The 20,148-nt window shown below is 45.9% G+C and overlaps 9 non-coding genes across 9 annotated transcripts; all 9 read right to left on the bottom strand.

Moving 5' to 3' along the window:
- Positions 1-1,661: 1,661 nt before the first annotated feature.
- Positions 1,662-1,852, bottom strand: LOC130325831 (U2 spliceosomal RNA). The gene has a single exon (XR_008870568.1). It is a non-coding gene; the product is annotated as a U2 spliceosomal RNA (small nuclear RNA).
- Positions 1,853-3,937: 2,085 nt separating this feature from the next.
- On the bottom strand, positions 3,938-4,128 carry LOC130325830 (U2 spliceosomal RNA). Its single transcript, XR_008870567.1, has one exon. It is a non-coding gene; the product is annotated as a U2 spliceosomal RNA (small nuclear RNA).
- Positions 4,129-6,224: 2,096 nt separating this feature from the next.
- On the bottom strand, positions 6,225-6,415 carry LOC130325829 (U2 spliceosomal RNA). Its single transcript, XR_008870566.1, has one exon. It is a non-coding gene; the product is annotated as a U2 spliceosomal RNA (small nuclear RNA).
- A 2,090-nt stretch (positions 6,416-8,505) lies between these two features.
- LOC130325828 (U2 spliceosomal RNA) lies at positions 8,506-8,696 on the bottom strand. The gene has a single exon (XR_008870565.1). It is a non-coding gene; the product is annotated as a U2 spliceosomal RNA (small nuclear RNA).
- A 2,094-nt stretch (positions 8,697-10,790) lies between these two features.
- LOC130325842 (U2 spliceosomal RNA) lies at positions 10,791-10,981 on the bottom strand. Its single transcript, XR_008870577.1, has one exon. It is a non-coding gene; the product is annotated as a U2 spliceosomal RNA (small nuclear RNA).
- A 2,083-nt stretch (positions 10,982-13,064) lies between these two features.
- Positions 13,065-13,255, bottom strand: LOC130325841 (U2 spliceosomal RNA). Its single transcript, XR_008870576.1, has one exon. It is a non-coding gene; the product is annotated as a U2 spliceosomal RNA (small nuclear RNA).
- Positions 13,256-15,345: 2,090 nt separating this feature from the next.
- LOC130325840 (U2 spliceosomal RNA) lies at positions 15,346-15,536 on the bottom strand. Its single transcript, XR_008870575.1, has one exon. It is a non-coding gene; the product is annotated as a U2 spliceosomal RNA (small nuclear RNA).
- Positions 15,537-17,624: 2,088 nt separating this feature from the next.
- Positions 17,625-17,815, bottom strand: LOC130325839 (U2 spliceosomal RNA). Its single transcript, XR_008870574.1, has one exon. It is a non-coding gene; the product is annotated as a U2 spliceosomal RNA (small nuclear RNA).
- A 2,087-nt stretch (positions 17,816-19,902) lies between these two features.
- LOC130325827 (U2 spliceosomal RNA) lies at positions 19,903-20,093 on the bottom strand. Its single transcript, XR_008870564.1, has one exon. It is a non-coding gene; the product is annotated as a U2 spliceosomal RNA (small nuclear RNA).
- Between the last annotated feature and the right edge of the window lie 55 nt (positions 20,094-20,148).

Raw genomic sequence — 20,148 nt, 5'->3', positions numbered from 1 at the left:
GTGGGTTAAATCCGGGTTATTTGACAACCTATGGCGGTGATGGTTCTGCTCAGGCAGAGCAGTGCTGATGCTCCTCATAAAGCTGTCGCTGCTGTGAAGGTTCTAGGTGACATCACAAATCCCTATGGTTACATACACAACAAAGCTGGGTTGTTGTTGTTTACACTCTGCAAGGCCTGTGGAAGTGAGTGACATCATAGCACTGTAGTTCTGAGGGTTCAAGATGGATGCAACAATCTCCTGTTGCTTCTATGAAGGCCGTAATAGACGACATCACCAAACAGCTCCATAGTCACATACACAGCAAAGGAGAGATGTTGTTTACACCTAGTGATGTCAGTGGTATTGAGTGACATCACAGCACAGTGCTAAGGCTCCTGGGCCTGGACACAGCAGCGGCTGCAATATCTCAACGGAGAATACGTTTATATCTATGTGTGTGTGTGCGCATATATATATATATATATATATATATATATATATATATATATTTCTCCGCCGAAATCACTTTTAAACCCATTTCCACCTTTTTTTCCCTTCTCTTCCTCTTACTTTTTTTTCACGTTTTTTTACGTTTTTCTCCTTTTCGCCTCTTTTCTGGGCGTATTATTCTTCTTTTTCTTCTTTTTTTTCGTCTAATGCATACCCCATCAGTGCAGCAATGCTTATTCAATACCGCCAGCAGATGGAGACACTGGGGGATAATTTTCTAAGGATTTATACTGATTTTTCCTGTCTGAATTTGTCGCACAGAAAGTTGCAGGCCAAATATGTGTGACATTTCTGCGACTTTAGCTTCTAGAGCATTTTTACAACATTATACATAGGTGCTGAATACATAAAAAGCGACTGTTCAGCGACAGACAAGTCGCATCGGCTGAAAGTAGGCCAGAATGTCAGTCCATGTTGGAGCAGGTTTAGATACAGTCTAAAGCATAGATCTCAAAGTCTGTGCACAGAATTTAGCAAGGGCCTCGCACCTTCTGATGCATCAGGTAGGTGCACAATAGCATAGCCTAACCCTCTGTACTTTGGTCTATATTGATGCGGGACATAGACAGCCAGCTGATGACCAATCCATTAGTGCAATGGATGGCTGGAAGCATTTGTCTTTGCCTTTGCAATACCACAGAAGCAATGCATGGTCAATGTACAGCAATGACACACCTGTGTGAACAGCCAGGAGACCCCCCCCCCCATGTTATGTTACATAGTTACATAGTTAGTACGGTCGAAAAAAGACATATGTCCATCAAGTTCAACCAGGGAATTAAGGGGTAGGGGTGTGGCGCGATATTGGGGAAGGGATGAGATTTTATATTTCTTCATAAGCATTAATCTTATTTTGTCAATTAGGAACATTCAGCACCCACCCGCTATCAAGGCAGCTGCCTATCATGTCATGCCCTACCTGCACAGGTGTGCTGGCTACTCAAATGATCCAATTAAGGAGGCCATTTAGTCAGCAGCAGCAGAAGTCCTGTGCCTGGACGCTCCAACAGGGGCCAGACACAACCAGAAGCAGAAGCAGCAGAAGCAGCAGCAGCACCACCTTTTGTTTTTTGGCTGCAGCAGCAGCAAGGCCCACAGGGCTGGCTAGCTGGCTAGCCAGCAAGCAGGTAGCAATGAAAGTAGGAATCTTTCTTTTTAACCCTGTAAGGGGGTGGTGCACTGTACCCGAAGATACTGCCATATCGGGTCAATGCATAGGGCGACGGAAGCAAGCTTCGAAATCGGCCCCCGTTCTCAAAAATCCATTTAATATATGGTCCCCAGATAGGGGACGTATCAGATATTAAACTGATAAGAACAGATACTACACTTGATCTTAGCCAAAAGGCCGAGAAGCGATAACCGTGAAAGGGGCGGGCCCAACAAGGTCCCCTTCATGGGCACTATCACTGCTTGCTGTCAGGGAGGCTGCCAGACAATTTTCCATGCACACTCTGGGCTGGGGGGCAGTCAACCACCAGTACACACAGCAGAACCTAAACCCATACCATTATTGCTAAGCAGCAAGACAGGGGCCCATTGCACTCCCACGGGGCCTTTTTAAATGCAATCCATAACCCGGATTTGCCAGGAACCCTTCTTACTCCTCCTACTTGCATGTGACACTGGGCTTAGGATCTGCATAGGAAACACACACACAAGCACACACCTACCTTTGTTGCCTGCAGATGCCTCCTTGGCTGTCCCCAAACGGTATCAAACCAACACCCACGGGAAGCTGTAAGCATAGAGGACATGCCTGCACCCCATTGGACTTACCTGTGTGGGTTAAATCCGGGTTATTTGACAACCTATGGCGGTGATGGTTCTGCTCAGGCAGAGCAGTGCTGATGCTCCTCATAAAGCTGTCGCTGCTGTGAAGGTTCTAGGTGACATCACAAATCCCTATGGTTACATACACAACAAAGCTGGGTTGTTGTTGTTTACACTCTGCAAGGCCTGTGGAAGTGAGTGACATCATAGCACTGTAGTTCTGAGGGTTCAAGATGGATGCAACAATCTCCTGTTGCTTCTATGAAGGCCGTAATAGACGACATCACCAAACAGCTCCATAGTCACATACACAGCAAAGGAGAGATGTTGTTTACACCTAGTGATGTCAGTGGTATTGAGTGACATCACAGCACAGTGCTAAGGCTCCTGGGCCTGGACACAGCAGCGGCTGCAATATCTCAACGGAGAATACGTTTATATCTATGTGTGTGTGTGCGCATATATATATATATATATATATATATATATATATATATATATTTCTCCGCCGAAATCACTTTTAAACCCATTTCCACCTTTTTTTCCCTTCTCTTCCTCTTACTTTTTTTTCACGTTTTTTTACGTTTTTCTCCTTTTTGCCTCTTTTCTGGGCGTATTATTCTTCTTTTTCTTCTTTTTTTTCGTCTAATGCATACCCCATCAGTGCAGCAATGCTTATTCAATACCGCCAGCAGATGGAGACACTGGGGGATAATTTTCTAAGGATTTATACTGATTTTTCCTGTCTGAATTTGTCGCACAGAAAGTTGCAGGCCAAATATGTGTGACATTTCTGCGACTTTAGCTTCTAGAGCATTTTTACAACATTATACATAGGTGCTGAATACATAAAAAGCGACTGTTCAGCGACAGACAAGTCGCATCGGCTGAAAGTAGGCCAGAATGTCAGTCCATGTTGGAGCAGGTTTAGATACAGTCTAAAGCATAGATCTCAAAGTCTGTGCACAGAATTTAGCAAGGGCCTCGCACCTTCTGATGCATCAGGTAGGTGCACAATAGCATAGCCTAACCCTCTGTACTTTGGTCTATATTGATGCGGGACATAGACAGCCAGCTGATGACCAATCCATTAGTGCAATGGATGGCTGGAAGCATTTGTCTTTGCCTTTGCAATACCACAGAAGCAATGCATGGTCAATGTACAGCAATGACACACCTGTGTGAACAGCCAGGAGACCCCCCCCCCCCATGTTATGTTACATAGTTACATAGTTAGTACGGTCGAAAAAAGACATATGTCCATCAAGTTCAACCAGGGAATTAAGGAGTAGGGGTGTGGCGCGATATTGGGGAAGGGATGAGATTTTATATTTCTTCATAAGCATTAATCTTATTTTGTCAATTAGGAACATTCAGCACCCACCCGCTATCAAGGCAGCTGCCTATCATGTCATGCCCTACCTGCACAGGTGTGCTGGCTACTCAAATGATCCAATTAAGGAGGCCATTTAGTCAGCAGCAGCAGAAGTCCTGTGCCTGGACGCTCCAACAGGGGCCAGACACAAGCAGAAGCAGAAGCAGCAGAAGCAGCAGCAGCACCACCTTTTGTTTTTTGGCTGCAGCAGCAGCAAGGCCCACAGGGCTGGCTAGCTGGCTAGCCAGCAAGCAGGTAGCAATGAAAGTAGGAATCTTTCTTTTTAACCCTGTAAGGGGGTGGTGCACTGTACCCGAAGATACTGCCATATCGGGTCAATGCATAGGGCGACGGAAGCAAGCTTCGAAATCGGCCCCCGTTCTCAAAAATCCATTTAATATATGGTCCCCAGATAGGGGACGTATCAGATATTAAACTGATAAGAACAGATACTACACTTGATCTTAGCCAAAAGGCCGAGAAGCGATAACCGTGAAAGGGGCGGGCCCAACAAGGTCCCCTTCATGGGCACTATCACTGCTTGCTGTCAGGGAGGCTGCCAGACAATTTTCCATGCACACTCTGGGCTGGGGGGCAGTCAACCACCAGTACACACAGCAGAACCTAAACCCATACCATTATTGCTAAGCAGCAAGACAGGGGCCCATTGCACTCCCACGGGGCCTTTTTAAATGCAATCCATAACCCGGATTTGCCAGGAACCCTTCTTACTCCTCCTACTTGCATGTGACACTGGGCTTAGGATCTGCATAGGAAACACACACACAAGCACACACCTACCTTTGTTGCCTGCAGATGCCTCCTTGGCTGTCCCCAAACGGTATCAAACCAACACCCACGGGAAGCTGTAAGCATAGAGGACATGCCTGCACCCCATTGGACTTACCTGTGTGGGTTAAATCCGGGTTATTTGACAACCTATGGCGGTGATGGTTCTGCTCAGGCAGAGCAGTGCTGATGCTCCTCATAAAGCTGTCGCTGCTGTGAAGGTTCTAGGTGACATCACAAATCCCTATGGTTACATACACAACAAAGCTGGGTTGTTGTTGTTTACACTCTGCAAGGCCTGTGGAAGTGAGTGACATCATAGCACTGTAGTTCTGAGGGTTCAAGATGGATGCAACAATCTCCTGTTGCTTCTATGAAGGCCGTAATAGACGACATCACCAAACAGCTCCATAGTCACATACACAGCAAAGGAGAGATGTTGTTTACACCTAGTGATGTCAGTGGTATTGAGTGACATCACAGCACAGTGCTAAGGCTCCTGGGCCTGGACACAGCAGCGGCTGCAATATCTCAACGGAGAATACGTTTATATCTATGTGTGTGTGTGCGCATATATATATATATATATATATATATATATATATATATATATATATATATATATATTTCTCCGCCGAAATCACTTTTAAACCCATTTCCACCTTTTTTTCCCTTTTCTTCCTCTTACTTTTTTTTCACGTTTTTTACGTTTTTCTCCTTTTCGCCTCTTTTCTGGGCGTATTATTCTTCTTTTTCTTCTTTTTTTTCGTCTAATGCATACCCCATCAGTGCAGCAATGCTTATTCAATACCGCCAGCAGATGGAGACACTGGGGGATAATTTTCTAAGGATTTATACTGATTTTTCCTGTCTGAATTTGTCGCACAGAAAGTTGCAGGCCAAATATGTGTGACATTTCTGCGACTTTAGCTTCTAGAGCATTTTTACAACATTATACATAGGTGCTGAATACATAAAAAGCGACTGTTCAGCGACAGACAAGTCGCATCGGCTGAAAGTAGGCCAGAATGTCAGTCCATGTTGGAGCAGGTTTAGATACAGTCTAAAGCATAGATCTCAAAGTCTGTGCACAGAATTTAGCAAGGGCCTCGCACCTTCTGATGCATCAGGTAGGTGCACAATAGCATAGCCTAACCCTCTGTACTTTGGTCTATATTGATGCGGGACATAGACAGCCAGCTGATGACCAATCCATTAGTGCAATGGATGGCTGGAAGCATTTGTCTTTGCCTTTGCAATACCACAGAAGCAATGCATGGTCAATGTACAGCAATGACACACCTGTGTGAACAGCCAGGGGACCCCCCCCCCATGTTATGTTACATAGTTACATAGTTAGTACGGTCGAAAAAAGACATATGTCCATCAAGTTCAACCAGGGAATTAAGGAGTAGGGGTGTGGCGCGATATTGGGGAAGGGATGAGATTTTATATTTCTTCATAAGCATTAATCTTATTTTGTCAATTAGGAACATTCAGCACCCACCCGCTATCAAGGCAGCTGCCTATCATGTCATGCCCTACCTGCACAGGTGTGCTGGCTACTCAAATGATCCAATTAAGGAGGCCATTTAGTCAGCAGCAGCAGAAGTCCTGTGCCTGGACGCTCCAACAGGGGCCAGACACAAGCAGAAGCAGAAGCAGCAGAAGCAGCAGCAGCACCACCTTTTGTTTTTTGGCTGCAGCAGCAGCAAGGCCCACAGGGCTGGCTAGCTGGCTAGCCAGCAAGCAGGTAGCAATGAAAGTAGGAATCTTTCTTTTTAACCCTGTAAGGGGGTGGTGCACTGTACCCGAAGATACTGCCATATCGGGTCAATGCATAGGGCGACGGAAGCAAGCTTCGAAATCGGCCCCCGTTCTCAAAAATCCATTTAATATATGGTCCCCAGATAGGGGACGTATCAGATATTAAACTGATAAGAACAGATACTACACTTGATCTTAGCCAAAAGGCCGAGAAGCGATAACCGTGAAAGGGGCGGGCCCAACAAGGTCCCCTTCATGGGCACTATCACTGCTTGCTGTCAGGGAGGCTGCCAGACAATTTTCCATGCACACTCTGGGCTGGGGGGCAGTCAACCACCAGTACACACAGCAGAACCTAAACCCATACCATTATTGCTAAGCAGCAAGACAGGGGCCCATTGCACTCCCACGGGGCCTTTTTAAATGCAATCCATAACCCGGATTTGCCAGGAACCCTTCTTACTCCTCCTACTTGCATGTGACACTGGGCTTAGGATCTGCATAGGAAACACACACACAAGCACACACCTACCTTTGTTGCCTGCAGATGCCTCCTTGGCTGTCCCCAAACGGTATCAAACCAACACCCACGGGAAGCTGTAAGCATAGAGGACATGCCTGCACCCCATTGGACTTACCTGTGTGGGTTAAATCCGGGTTATTTGACAACCTATGGCGGTGATGGTTCTGCTCAGGCAGAGCAGTGCTGATGCTCCTCATAAAGCTGTCGCTGCTGTGAAGGTTCTAGGTGACATCACAAATCCCTATGGTTACATACACAACAAAGCTGGGTTGTTGTTGTTTACACTCTGCAAGGCCTGTGGAAGTGAGTGACATCATAGCACTGTAGTTCTGAGGGTTCAAGATGGATGCAACAATCTCCTGTTGCTTCTATGAAGGCCGTAATAGACGACATCACCAAACAGCTCCATAGTCACATACACAGCAAAGGAGAGATGTTGTTTACACCTAGTGATGTCAGTGGTATTGAGTGACATCACAGCACAGTGCTAAGGCTCCTGGGCCTGGACACAGCAGCGGCTGCAATATCTCAACGGAGAATACGTTTATATCTATGTGTGTGTGTGCGCATATATATATATATATATATATATATATATATATATATATATATATATATTTCTCCGCCGAAATCACTTTTAAACCCATTTCCACCTTTTTTTCCCTTTTCTTCCTCTTACTTTTTTTTCACGTTTTTTACGTTTTTCTCCTTTTCGCCTCTTTTCTGGGCGTATTATTCTTCTTTTTCTTCTTTTTTTTCGTCTAATGCATACCCCATCAGTGCAGCAATGCTTATTCAATACCGCCAGCAGATGGAGACACTGGGGGATAATTTTCTAAGGATTTATACTGATTTTTCCTGTCTGAATTTGTCGCACAGAAAGTTGCAGGCCAAATATGTGTGACATTTCTGCGACTTTAGCTTCTAGAGCATTTTTACAACATTATACATAGGTGCTGAATACATAAAAAGCGACTGTTCAGCGACAGACAAGTCGCATCGGCTGAAAGTAGGCCAGAATGTCAGTCCATGTTGGAGCAGGTTTAGATACAGTCTAAAGCATAGATCTCAAAGTCTGTGCACAGAATTTAGCAAGGGCCTCGCACCTTCTGATGCATCAGGTAGGTGCACAATAGCATAGCCTAACCCTCTGTACTTTGGTCTATATTGATGCGGGACATAGACAGCCAGCTGATGACCAATCCATTAGTGCAATGGATGGCTGGAAGCATTTGTCTTTGCCTTTGCAATACCACAGAAGCAATGCATGGTCAATGTACAGCAATGACACACCTGTGTGAACAGCCAGGGGACCCCCCCCCCATGTTATGTTACATAGTTACATAGTTAGTACGGTCGAAAAAAGACATATGTCCATCAAGTTCAACCAGGGAATTAAGGGGTAGGGGTGTGGCGCGATATTGGGGAAGGGATGAGATTTTATATTTCTTCATAAGCATTAATCTTATTTTGTCAATTAGGAACATTCAGCACCCACCCGCTATCAAGGCAGCTGCCTATCATGTCATGCCCTACCTGCACAGGTGTGCTGGCTACTCAAATGATCCAATTAAGGAGGCCATTTAGTCAGCAGCAGCAGAAGTCCTGTGCCTGGACGCTCCAACAGGGGCCAGACACAAGCAGAAGCAGAAGCAGCAGAAGCAGCAGCAGCACCACCTTTTGTTTTTTGGCTGCAGCAGCAGCAAGGCCCACAGGGCTGGCTAGCTGGCTAGCCAGCAAGCAGGTAGCAATGAAAGTAGGAATCTTTCTTTTTAACCCTGTAAGGGGGTGGTGCACTGTACCCGAAGATACTGCCATATCGGGTCAATGCATAGGGCGACGGAAGCAAGCTTCGAAATCGGCCCCCGTTCTCAAAAATCCATTTAATATATGGTCCCCAGATAGGGGACGTATCAGATATTAAACTGATAAGAACAGATACTACACTTGATCTTAGCCAAAAGGCCGAGAAGCGATAAAACCGTGAAAGGGGCGGGCCCAACAAGGTCCCCTTCATGGGCACTATCACTGCTTGCTGTCAGGGAGGCTGCCAGACAATTTTCCATGCACACTCTGGGCTGGGGGGCAGTCAACCACCAGTACACACAGCAGAACCTAAACCCATACCATTATTGCTAAGCAGCAAGACAGGGGCCCATTGCACTCCCACGGGGCCTTTTTAAATGCAATCCATAACCCGGATTTGCCAGGAACCCTTCTTACTCCTCCTACTTGCATGTGACACTGGGCTTAGGATCTGCATAGGAAACACACACACAAGCACACACCTACCTTTGTTGCCTGCAGATGCCTCCTTGGCTGTCCCCAAACGGTATCAAACCAACACCCACGGGAAGCTGTAAGCATAGAGGACATGCCTGCACCCCATTGGACTTACCTGTGTGGGTTAAATCCGGGTTATTTGACAACCTATGGCGGTGATGGTTCTGCTCAGGCAGAGCAGTGCTGATGCTCCTCATAAAGCTGTCGCTGCTGTGAAGGTTCTAGGTGACATCACAAATCCCTATGGTTACATACACAACAAAGCTGGGTTGTTGTTGTTTACACTCTGCAAGGCCTGTGGAAGTGAGTGACATCATAGCACTGTAGTTCTGAGGGTTCAAGATGGATGCAACAATCTCCTGTTGCTTCTATGAAGGCCGTAATAGACGACATCACCAAACAGCTCCATAGTCACATACACAGCAAAGGAGAGATGTTGTTTACACCTAGTGATGTCAGTGGTATTGAGTGACATCACAGCACAGTGCTAAGGCTCCTGGGCCTGGACACAGCAGCGGCTGCAATATCTCAACGGAGAATACGTTTATATCTATGTGTGTGTGTGCGCATATATATATATATATATATATATATATATATATATATATATATATATTTCTCCGCCGAAATCACTTTTAAACCCATTTCCACCTTTTTTTCCCTTCTCTTCCTCTTACTTTTTTTTCACGTTTTTTTACGTTTTTCTCCTTTTCGCCTCTTTTCTGGGCGTATTATTCTTCTTTTTCTTCTTTTTTTTCGTCTAATGCATACCCCATCAGTGCAGCAATGCTTATTCAATACCGCCAGCAGATGGAGACACTGGGGGATAATTTTCTAAGGATTTATACTGATTTTTCCTGTCTGAATTTGTCGCACAGAAAGTTGCAGGCCAAATATGTGTGACATTTCTGCGACTTTAGCTTCTAGAGCATTTTTACAACATTATACATAGGTGCTGAATACATAAAAAGCGACTGTTCAGCGACAGACAAGTCGCATCGGCTGAAAGTAGGCCAGAATGTCAGTCCATGTTGGAGCAGGTTTAGATACAGTCTAAAGCATAGATCTCAAAGTCTGTGCACAGAATTTAGCAAGGGCCTCGCACCTTCTGATGCATCAGGTAGGTGCACAATAGCATAGCCTAACCCTCTGTACTTTGGTCTATATTGATGCGGGACATAGACAGCCAGCTGATGACCAATCCATTAGTGCAATGGATGGCTGGAAGCATTTGTCTTTGCCTTTGCAATACCACAGAAGCAATGCATGGTCAATGTACAGCAATGACACACCTGTGTGAACAGCCAGGAGACCCCCCCACCCCCATGTTATGTTACATAGTTACATAGTTAGTACGGTCGAAAAAAGACATATGTCCATCAAGTTCAACCAGGGAATTAAGGGGTAGGGGTGTGGCGCGATATTGGGGAAGGGATGAGATTTTATATTTCTTCATAAGCATTAATCTTATTTTGTCAATTAGGAACATTCAGCACCCACCCGCTATCAAGGCAGCTGCCTATCATGTCATGCCCTACCTGCACAGGTGTGCTGGCTACTCAAATGATCCAATTAAGGAGGCCATTTAGTCAGCAGCAGCAGAAGTCCTGTGCCTGGACGCTCCAACAGGGGCCAGACACAAGCAGAAGCAGAAGCAGCAGAAGCAGCAGCAGCACCACCTTTTGTTTTTTGGCTGCAGCAGCAGCAAGGCCCACAGGGCTGGCTAGCTGGCTAGCCAGCAAGCAGGTAGCAATGAAAGTAGGAATCTTTCTTTTTAACCCTGTAAGGGGGTGGTGCACTGTACCCGAAGATACTGCCATATCGGGTCAATGCATAGGGCGACGGAAGCAAGCTTCGAAATCGGCCCCCGTTCTCAAAAATCCATTTAATATATGGTCCCCAGATAGGGGACGTATCAGATATTAAACTGATAAGAACAGATACTACACTTGATCTTAGCCAAAAGGCCGAGAAGCGATAACCGTGAAAGGGGCGGGCCCAACAAGGTCCCCTTCATGGGCACTATCACTGCTTGCTGTCAGGGAGGCTGCCAGACAATTTTCCATGCACACTCTGGGCTGGGGGGCAGTCAACCACCAGTACACACAGCAGAACCTAAACCCATACCATTATTGCTAAGCAGCAAGACAGGGGCCCATTGCACTCCCACGGGGCCTTTTTAAATGCAATCCATAACCCGGATTTGCCAGGAACCCTTCTTACTCCTCCTACTTGCATGTGACACTGGGCTTAGGATCTGCATAGGAAACACACACACAAGCACACACCTACCTTTGTTGCCTGCAGATGCCTCCTTGGCTGTCCCCAAACGGTATCAAACCAACACCCACGGGAAGCTGTAAGCATAGAGGACATGCCTGCACCCCATTGGACTTACCTGTGTGGGTTAAATCCGGGTTATTTGACAACCTATGGCGGTGATGGTTCTGCTCAGGCAGAGCAGTGCTGATGCTCCTCATAAAGCTGTCGCTGCTGTGAAGGTTCTAGGTGACATCACAAATCCCTATGGTTACATACACAACAAAGCTGGGTTGTTGTTGTTTACACTCTGCAAGGCCTGTGGAAGTGAGTGACATCATAGCACTGTAGTTCTGAGGGTTCAAGATGGATGCAACAATCTCCTGTTGCTTCTATGAAGGCCGTAATAGACGACATCACCAAACAGCTCCATAGTCACATACACAGCAAAGGAGAGATGTTGTTTACACCTAGTGATGTCAGTGGTATTGAGTGACATCACAGCACAGTGCTAAGGCTCCTGGGCCTGGACACAGCAGCGGCTGCAATATCTCAACGGAGAATACGTTTATATCTATGTGTGTGTGTGCGCATATATATATATATATATATATATATATATATATATATATTTCTCCGCCGAAATCACTTTTAAACCCATTTCCACCTTTTTTTCCCTTCTCTTCCTCTTACTTTTTTTTCACGTTTTTTTACGTTTTTCTCCTTTTTGCCTCTTTTCTGGGCGTATTATTCTTCTTTTTCTTCTTTTTTTTCGTCTAATGCATACCCCATCAGTGCAGCAATGCTTATTCAATACCGCCAGCAGATGGAGACACTGGGGGATAATTTTCTAAGGATTTATACTGATTTTTCCTGTCTGAATTTGTCGCACAGAAAGTTGCAGGCCAAATATGTGTGACATTTCTGCGACTTTAGCTTCTAGAGCATTTTTACAACATTATACATAGGTGCTGAATACATAAAAAGCGACTGTTCAGCGACAGACAAGTCGCATCGGCTGAAAGTAGGCCAGAATGTCAGTCCATGTTGGAGCAGGTTTAGATACAGTCTAAAGCATAGATCTCAAAGTCTGTGCACAGAATTTAGCAAGGGCCTCGCACCTTCTGATGCATCAGGTAGGTGCACAATAGCATAGCCTAACCCTCTGTACTTTGGTCTATATTGATGCGGGACATAGACAGCCAGCTGATGACCAATCCATTAGTGCAATGGATGGCTGGAAGCATTTGTCTTTGCCTTTGCAATACCACAGAAGCAATGCATGGTCAATGTACAGCAATGACACACCTGTGTGAACAGCCAGGAGACCCCCCCCCCCCATGTTATGTTACATAGTTACATAGTTAGTACGGTCGAAAAAAGACATATGTCCATCAAGTTCAACCAGGGAATTAAGGGGTAGGGGTGTGGCGCGATATTGGGGAAGGGATGAGATTTTATATTTCTTCATAAGCATTAATCTTATTTTGTCAATTAGGAACATTCAGCACCCACCCGCTATCAAGGCAGCTGCCTATCATGTCATGCCCTACCTGCACAGGTGTGCTGGCTACTCAAATGATCCAATTAAGGAGGCCATTTAGTCAGCAGCAGCAGAAGTCCTGTGCCTGGACGCTCCAACAGGGGCCAGACACAAGCAGAAGCAGAAGCAGCAGAAGCAGCAGCAGCACCACCTTTTGTTTTTTGGCTGCAGCAGCAGCAAGGCCCACAGGGCTGGCTAGCTGGCTAGCCAGCAAGCAGGTAGCAATGAAAGTAGGAATCTTTCTTTTTAACCCTGTAAGGGGGTGGTGCACTGTACCCGAAGATACTGCCATATCGGGTCAATGCATAGGGCGACGGAAGCAAGCTTCGAAATCGGCCCCCGTTCTCAAAAATCCATTTAATATATGGTCCCCAGATAGGGGACGTATCAGATATTAAACTGATAAGAACAGATACTACACTTGATCTTAGCCAAAAGGCCGAGAAGCGATAACCGTGAAAGGGGCGGGCCCAACAAGGTCCCCTTCATGGGCACTATCACTGCTTGCTGTCAGGGAGGCTGCCAGACAATTTTCCATGCACACTCTGGGCTGGGGGGCAGTCAACCACCAGTACACACAGCAGAACCTAAACCCATACCATTATTGCTAAGCAGCAAGACAGGGGCCCATTGCACTCCCACGGGGCCTTTTTAAATGCAATCCATAACCCGGATTTGCCAGGAACCCTTCTTACTCCTCCTACTTGCATGTGACACTGGGCTTAGGATCTGCATAGGAAACACACACACAAGCACACACCTACCTTTGTTGCCTGCAGATGCCTCCTTGGCTGTCCCCAAACGATATCAAACCAACACCCACGGGAAGCTGTAAGCATAGAGGACATGCCTGCACCCCATTGGACTTACCTGTGTGGGTTAAATCCGGGTTATTTGACAACCTATGGCGGTGATGGTTCTGCTCAGGCAGAGCAGTGCTGATGCTCCTCATAAAGCTGTCGCTGCTGTGAAGGTTCTAGGTGACATCACAAATCCCTATGGTTACATACACAACAAAGCTGGGTTGTTGTTGTTTACACTCTGCAAGGCCTGTGGAAGTGAGTGACATCATAGCACTGTAGTTCTGAGGGTTCAAGATGGATGCAACAATCTCCTGTTGCTTCTATGAAGGCCGTAATAGACGACATCACCAAACAGCTCCATAGTCACATACACAGCAAAGGAGAGATGTTGTTTACACCTAGTGATGTCAGTGGTATTGAGTGACATCACAGCACAGTGCTAAGGCTCCTGGGCCTGGACACAGCAGCGGCTGCAATATCTCAACGGAGAATACGTTTATATCTATGTGTGTGTGTGCGCATATATATATATATATATATATATATATATATATATATATATATATATATTTCTCCGCCGAAATCACTTTTAAACCCATTTCCACCTTTTTTTCCCTTTTCTTCCTCTTACTTTTTTTTCACGTTTTTTACGTTTTTCTCCTTTTCGCCTCTTTTCTGGGCGTATTATTCTTCTTTTTCTTCTTTTTTTTCGTCTAATGCATACCCCATCAGTGCAGCAATGCTTATTCAATACCGCCAGCAGATGGAGACACTGGGGGATAATTTTCTAAGGATTTATACTGATTTTTCCTGTCTGAATTTGTCGCACAGAAAGTTGCAGGCCAAATATGTGTGACATTTCTGCGACTTTAGCTTCTAGAGCATTTTTACAACATTATACATAGGTGCTGAATACATAAAAAGCGACTGTTCAGCGACAGACAAGTCGCATCGGCTGAAAGTAGGCCAGAATGTCAGTCCATGTTGGAGCAGGTTTAGATACAGTCTAAAGCATAGATCTCAAAGTCTGTGCACAGAATTTAGCAAGGGCCTCGCACCTTCTGATGCATCAGGTAGGTGCACAATAGCATAGCCTAACCCTCTGTACTTTGGTCTATATTGATGCGGGACATAGACAGCCAGCTGATGACCAATCCATTAGTGCAATGGATGGCTGGAAGCATTTGTCTTTGCCTTTGCAATACCACAGAAGCAATGCATGGTCAATGTACAGCAATGACACACCTGTGTGAACAGCCAGGGGACCCCCCCCCCATGTTATGTTACATAGTTACATAGTTAGTACGGTCGAAAAAAGACATATGTCCATCAAGTTCAACCAGGGAATTAAGGGGTAGGGGTGTGGCGCGATATTGGGGAAGGGATGAGATTTTATATTTCTTCATAAGCATTAATCTTATTTTGTCAATTAGGAACATTCAGCACCCACCCGCTATCAAGGCAGCTGCCTATCATGTCATGCCCTACCTGCACAGGTGTGCTGGCTACTCAAATGATCCAATTAAGGAGGCCATTTAGTCAGCAGCAGCAGAAGTCCTGTGCCTGGACGCTCCAACAGGGGCCAGACACAAGCAGAAGCAGAAGCAGCAGAAGCAGCAGCAGCACCACCTTTTGTTTTTTGGCTGCAGCAGCAGCAAGGCCCACAGGGCTGGCTAGCTGGCTAGCCAGCAAGCAGGTAGCAATGAAAGTAGGAATCTTTCTTTTTAACCCTGTAAGGGGGTGGTGCACTGTACCCGAAGATACTGCCATATCGGGTCAATGCATAGGGCGACGGAAGCAAGCTTCGAAATCGGCCCCCGTTCTCAAAAATCCATTTAATATATGGTCCCCAGATAGGGGACGTATCAGATATTAAACTGATAAGAACAGATACTACACTTGATCTTAGCCAAAAGGCCGAGAAGCGATAACCGTGAAAGGGGCGGGCCCAACAAGGTCCCCTTCATGGGCACTATCACTGCTTGCTGTCAGGGAGGCTGCCAGACAATTTTCCATGCACACTCTGGGCTGGGGGGCAGTCAACCACCAGTACACACAGCAGAACCTAAACCCATACCATTATTGCTAAGCAGCAAGACAGGGGCCCATTGCACTCCCACGGGGCCTTTTTAAATGCAATCCATAACCCGGATTTGCCAGGAACCCTTCTTACTCCTCCTACTTGCATGTGACACTGGGCTTAGGATCTGCATAGGAAACACACACACAAGCACACACCTACCTTTGTTGCCTGCAGATGCCTCCTTGGCTGTCCCCAAACGGTATCAAACCAACACCCACGGGAAGCTGTAAGCATAGAGGACATGCCTGCACCCCATTGGACTTACCTGTGTGGGTTAAATCCGGGTTATTTGACAACCTATGGCGGTGATGGTTCTGCTCAGGCAGAGCAGTGCTGATGCTCCTCATAAAGCTGTCGCTGCTGTGAAGGTTCTAGGTGACATCACAAATCCCTATGGTTACATACACAACAAAGCTGGGTTGTTGTTGTTTACACTCTGCAAGGCCTGTGGAAGTGAGTGACATCATAGCACTGTAGTTCTGAGGGTTCAAGATGGATGCAACAATCTCCTGTTGCTTCTATGAAGGCCGTAATAGACGACATCACCAAACAGCTCCATAGTCACATACACAGCAAAGGAGAGATGTTGTTTACACCTAGTGATGTCAGTGGTATTGAGTGACATCACAGCACAGTGCTAAGGCTCCTGGGCCTGGACACAGCAGCGGCTGCAATATCTCAACGGAGAATACGTTTATATCTATGTGTGTGTGTGCGCATATATATATATATATATATATATATATATATATATATATATATATTTCTCCGCCGAAATCACTTTTAAACCCATTTCCACCTTTTTTTCCCTTCTCTTCCTCTTACTTTTTTTTCACGTTTTTTTACGTTTTTCTCCTTTTCGCCTCTTTTCTGGGCGTATTATTCTTCTTTTTCTTCTTTTTTTTCGTCTAATGCATACCCCATCAGTGCAGCAATGCTTATTCAATACCGCCAGCAGATGGAGACACTGGGGGATAATTTTCTAAGGATTTATACTGATTTTTCCTGTCTGAATTTGTCGCACAGAAAGTTGCAGGCCAAATATGTGTGACATTTCTGCGACTTTAGCTTCTAGAGCATTTTTACAACATTATACATAGGTGCTGAATACATAAAAAGCGACTGTTCAGCGACAGACAAGTCGCATCGGCTGAAAGTAGGCCAGAATGTCAGTCCATGTTGGAGCAGGTTTAGATACAGTCTAAAGCATAGATCTCAAAGTCTGTGCACAGAATTTAGCAAGGGCCTCGCACCTTCTGATGCATCAGGTAGGTGCACAATAGCATAGCCTAACCCTCTGTACTTTGGTCTATATTGATGCGGGACATAGACAGCCAGCTGATGACCAATCCATTAGTGCAATGGATGGCTGGAAGCATTTGTCTTTGCCTTTGCAATACCACAGAAGCAATGCATGGTCAATGTACAGCAATGACACACCTGTGTGAACAGCCAGGAGACCCCCCCCCCCATGTTATGTTACATAGTTACATAGTTAGTACGGTCGAAAAAAGACATATGTCCATCAAGTTCAACCAGGGAATTAAGGGGTAGGGGTGTGGCGCGATATTGGGGAAGGGATGAGATTTTATATTTCTTCATAAGCATTAATCTTATTTTGTCAATTAGGAACATTCAGCACCCACCCGCTATCAAGGCAGCTGCCTATCATGTCATGCCCTACCTGCACAGGTGTGCTGGCTACTCAAATGATCCAATTAAGGAGGCCATTTAGTCAGCAGCAGCAGAAGTCCTGTGCCTGGACGCTCCAACAGGGGCCAGACACAAGCAGAAGCAGAAGCAGCAGAAGCAGCAGCAGCACCACCTTTTGTTTTTTGGCTGCAGCAGCAGCAAGGCCCACAGGGCTGGCTAGCTGGCTAGCCAGCAAGCAGGTAGCAATGAAAGTAGGAATCTTTCTTTTTAACCCTGTAAGGGGGTGGTGCACTGTACCCGAAGATACTGCCATATCGGGTCAATGCATAGGGCGACGGAAGCAAGCTTCGAAATCGGCCCCCGTTCTCAAAAATCCATTTAATATATGGTCCCCAGATAGGGGACGTATCAGATATTAAACTGATAAGAACAGATACTACACTTGATCTTAGCCAAAAGGCCGAGAAGCGATAACCGTGAAAGGGGCGGGCCCAACAAGGTCCCCTTCATGGGCACTATCACTGCTTGCTGTCAGGGAGGCTGCCAGACAATTTTCCATGCACACTCTGGGCTGGGGGGCAGTCAACCACCAGTACACACAGCAGAACCTAAACCCATACCATTATTGCTAAGCAGCAAGACAGGGGCCCATTGCACTCCCACGGGGCCTTTTTAAATGCAATCCATAACCCGGATTTGCCAGGAACCCTTCTTACTCCTCCTACTTGCATGTGACACTGGGCTTAGGATCTGCATAGGAAACACACACACAAGCACACACCTACCTTTGTTGCCTGCAGATGCCTCCTTGGCTGTCCCCAAACGGTATCAAACCAACACCCACGGGAAGCTGTAAGCATAGAGGACATGCCTGCACCCCATTGGACTTACCTGTGTGGGTTAAATCCGGGTTATTTGACAACCTATGGCGGTGATGGTTCTGCTCAGGCAGAGCAGTGCTGATGCTCCTCATAAAGCTGTCGCTGCTGTGAAGGTTCTAGGTGACATCACAAATCCCTATGGTTACATACACAACAAAGCTGGGTTGTTGTTGTTTACACTCTGCAAGGCCTGTGGAAGTGAGTGACATCATAGCACTGTAGTTCTGAGGGTTCAAGATGGATGCAACAATCTCCTGTTGCTTCTATGAAGGCCGTAATAGACGACATCACCAAACAGCTCCATAGTCACATACACAGCAAAGGAGAGATGTTGTTTACACCTAGTGATGTCAGTGGTATTGAGTGACATCACAGCACAGTGCTAAGGCTCCTGGGCCTGGACACAGCAGCGGCTGCAATATCTCAACGGAGAATACGTTTATATCTATGTGTGTGTGTGCGCATATATATATATATATATATATATATATATATATATATATATATTTCTCCGCCGAAATCACTTTTAAACCCATTTCCACCTTTTTTTCCCTTCTCTTCCTCTTACTTTTTTTTCACGTTTTTTTACGTTTTTCTCCTTTTCGCCTCTTTTCTGGGCGTATTATTCTTCTTTTTCTTCTTTTTTTTCGTCTAATGCATACCCCATCAGTGCAGCAATGCTTATTCAATACCGCCAGCAGATGGAGACACTGGGGGATAATTTTCTAAGGATTTATACTGATTTTTCCTGTCTGAATTTGTCGCACAGAAAGTTGCAGGCCAAATATGTGTGACATTTCTGCGACTTTAGCTTCTAGAGCATTTTTACAACATTATACATAGGTGCTGAATACATAAAAAGCGACTGTTCAGCGACAGACAAGTCGCATCGGCTGAAAGTAGGCCAGAATGTCAGTCCATGTTGGAGCAGGTTTAGATACAGTCTAAAGCATAGATCTCAAAGTCTGTGCACAGAATTTAGCAAGGGCCTCGCACCTTCTGATGCATCAGGTAGGTGCACAATAGCATAGCCTAACCCTCTGTACTTTGGTCTATATTGATGCGGGACATAGACAGCCAGCTGATGACCAATCCATTAGTGCAATGGATGGCTGGAAGCATTTGTCTTTGCCTTTGCAATACCACAGAAGCAATGCATGGTCAATGTACAGCAATGACACACCTGTGTGAACAGCCAGGAGACCCCCCCCCCCCATGTTATGTTACATAGTTACATAGTTAGTACGGTCGAAAAAAGACATATGTCCATCAAGTTCAACCAGGGAATTAAGGGGTAGGGGTGTGGCGCGATATTGGGGAAGGGATGAGATTTTATATTTCTTCATAAGCATTAATCTTATTTTGTCAATTAGGAACATTCAGCACCCACCCGCTATCAAGGCAGCTGCCTATCATGTCATGCCCTACCTGCACAGGTGTGCTGGCTACTCAAATGATCCAATTAAGGAGGCCATTTAGTCAGCAGCAGCAGAAGTCCTGTGCCTGGACGCTCCAACAGGGGCCAGACACAAGCAGAAGCAGAAGCAGCAGAAGCAGCAGCAGCACCACCTTTTGTTTTTTGGCTGCAGCAGCAGCAAGGCCCACAGGGCTGGCTAGCTGGCTAGCCAGCAAGCAGGTAGCAATGAAAGTAGGAATCTTTCTTTTTAACCCTGTAAGGGGGTGGTGCACTGTACCCGAAGATACTGCCATATCGGGTCAATGCATAGGGCGACGGAAGCAAGCTTCGAAATCGGCCCCCGTTCTCAAAAATCCATTTAATATATGGTCCCCAGATAGGGGACGTATCAGATATTAAACTGATAAGAACAGATACTACACTTGATCTTAGCCAAAAGGCCGAGAAGCGATAACCGTGAAAGGGGCGGGCCCAACAAGGTCCCCTTCATGGGCACTATCACTGCTT

The sequence above is a fragment of the Hyla sarda genome, unplaced genomic scaffold (genome assembly GCF_029499605.1).
Source record: "Hyla sarda isolate aHylSar1 unplaced genomic scaffold, aHylSar1.hap1 scaffold_2760, whole genome shotgun sequence".
NCBI classification, from domain to species: Eukaryota; Metazoa; Chordata; class Amphibia; order Anura; family Hylidae; genus Hyla; species Hyla sarda.
The sequence above is the reverse complement of the archived record's forward strand: the minus strand, read 5'-3'. Positions and strand labels throughout refer to the sequence as shown.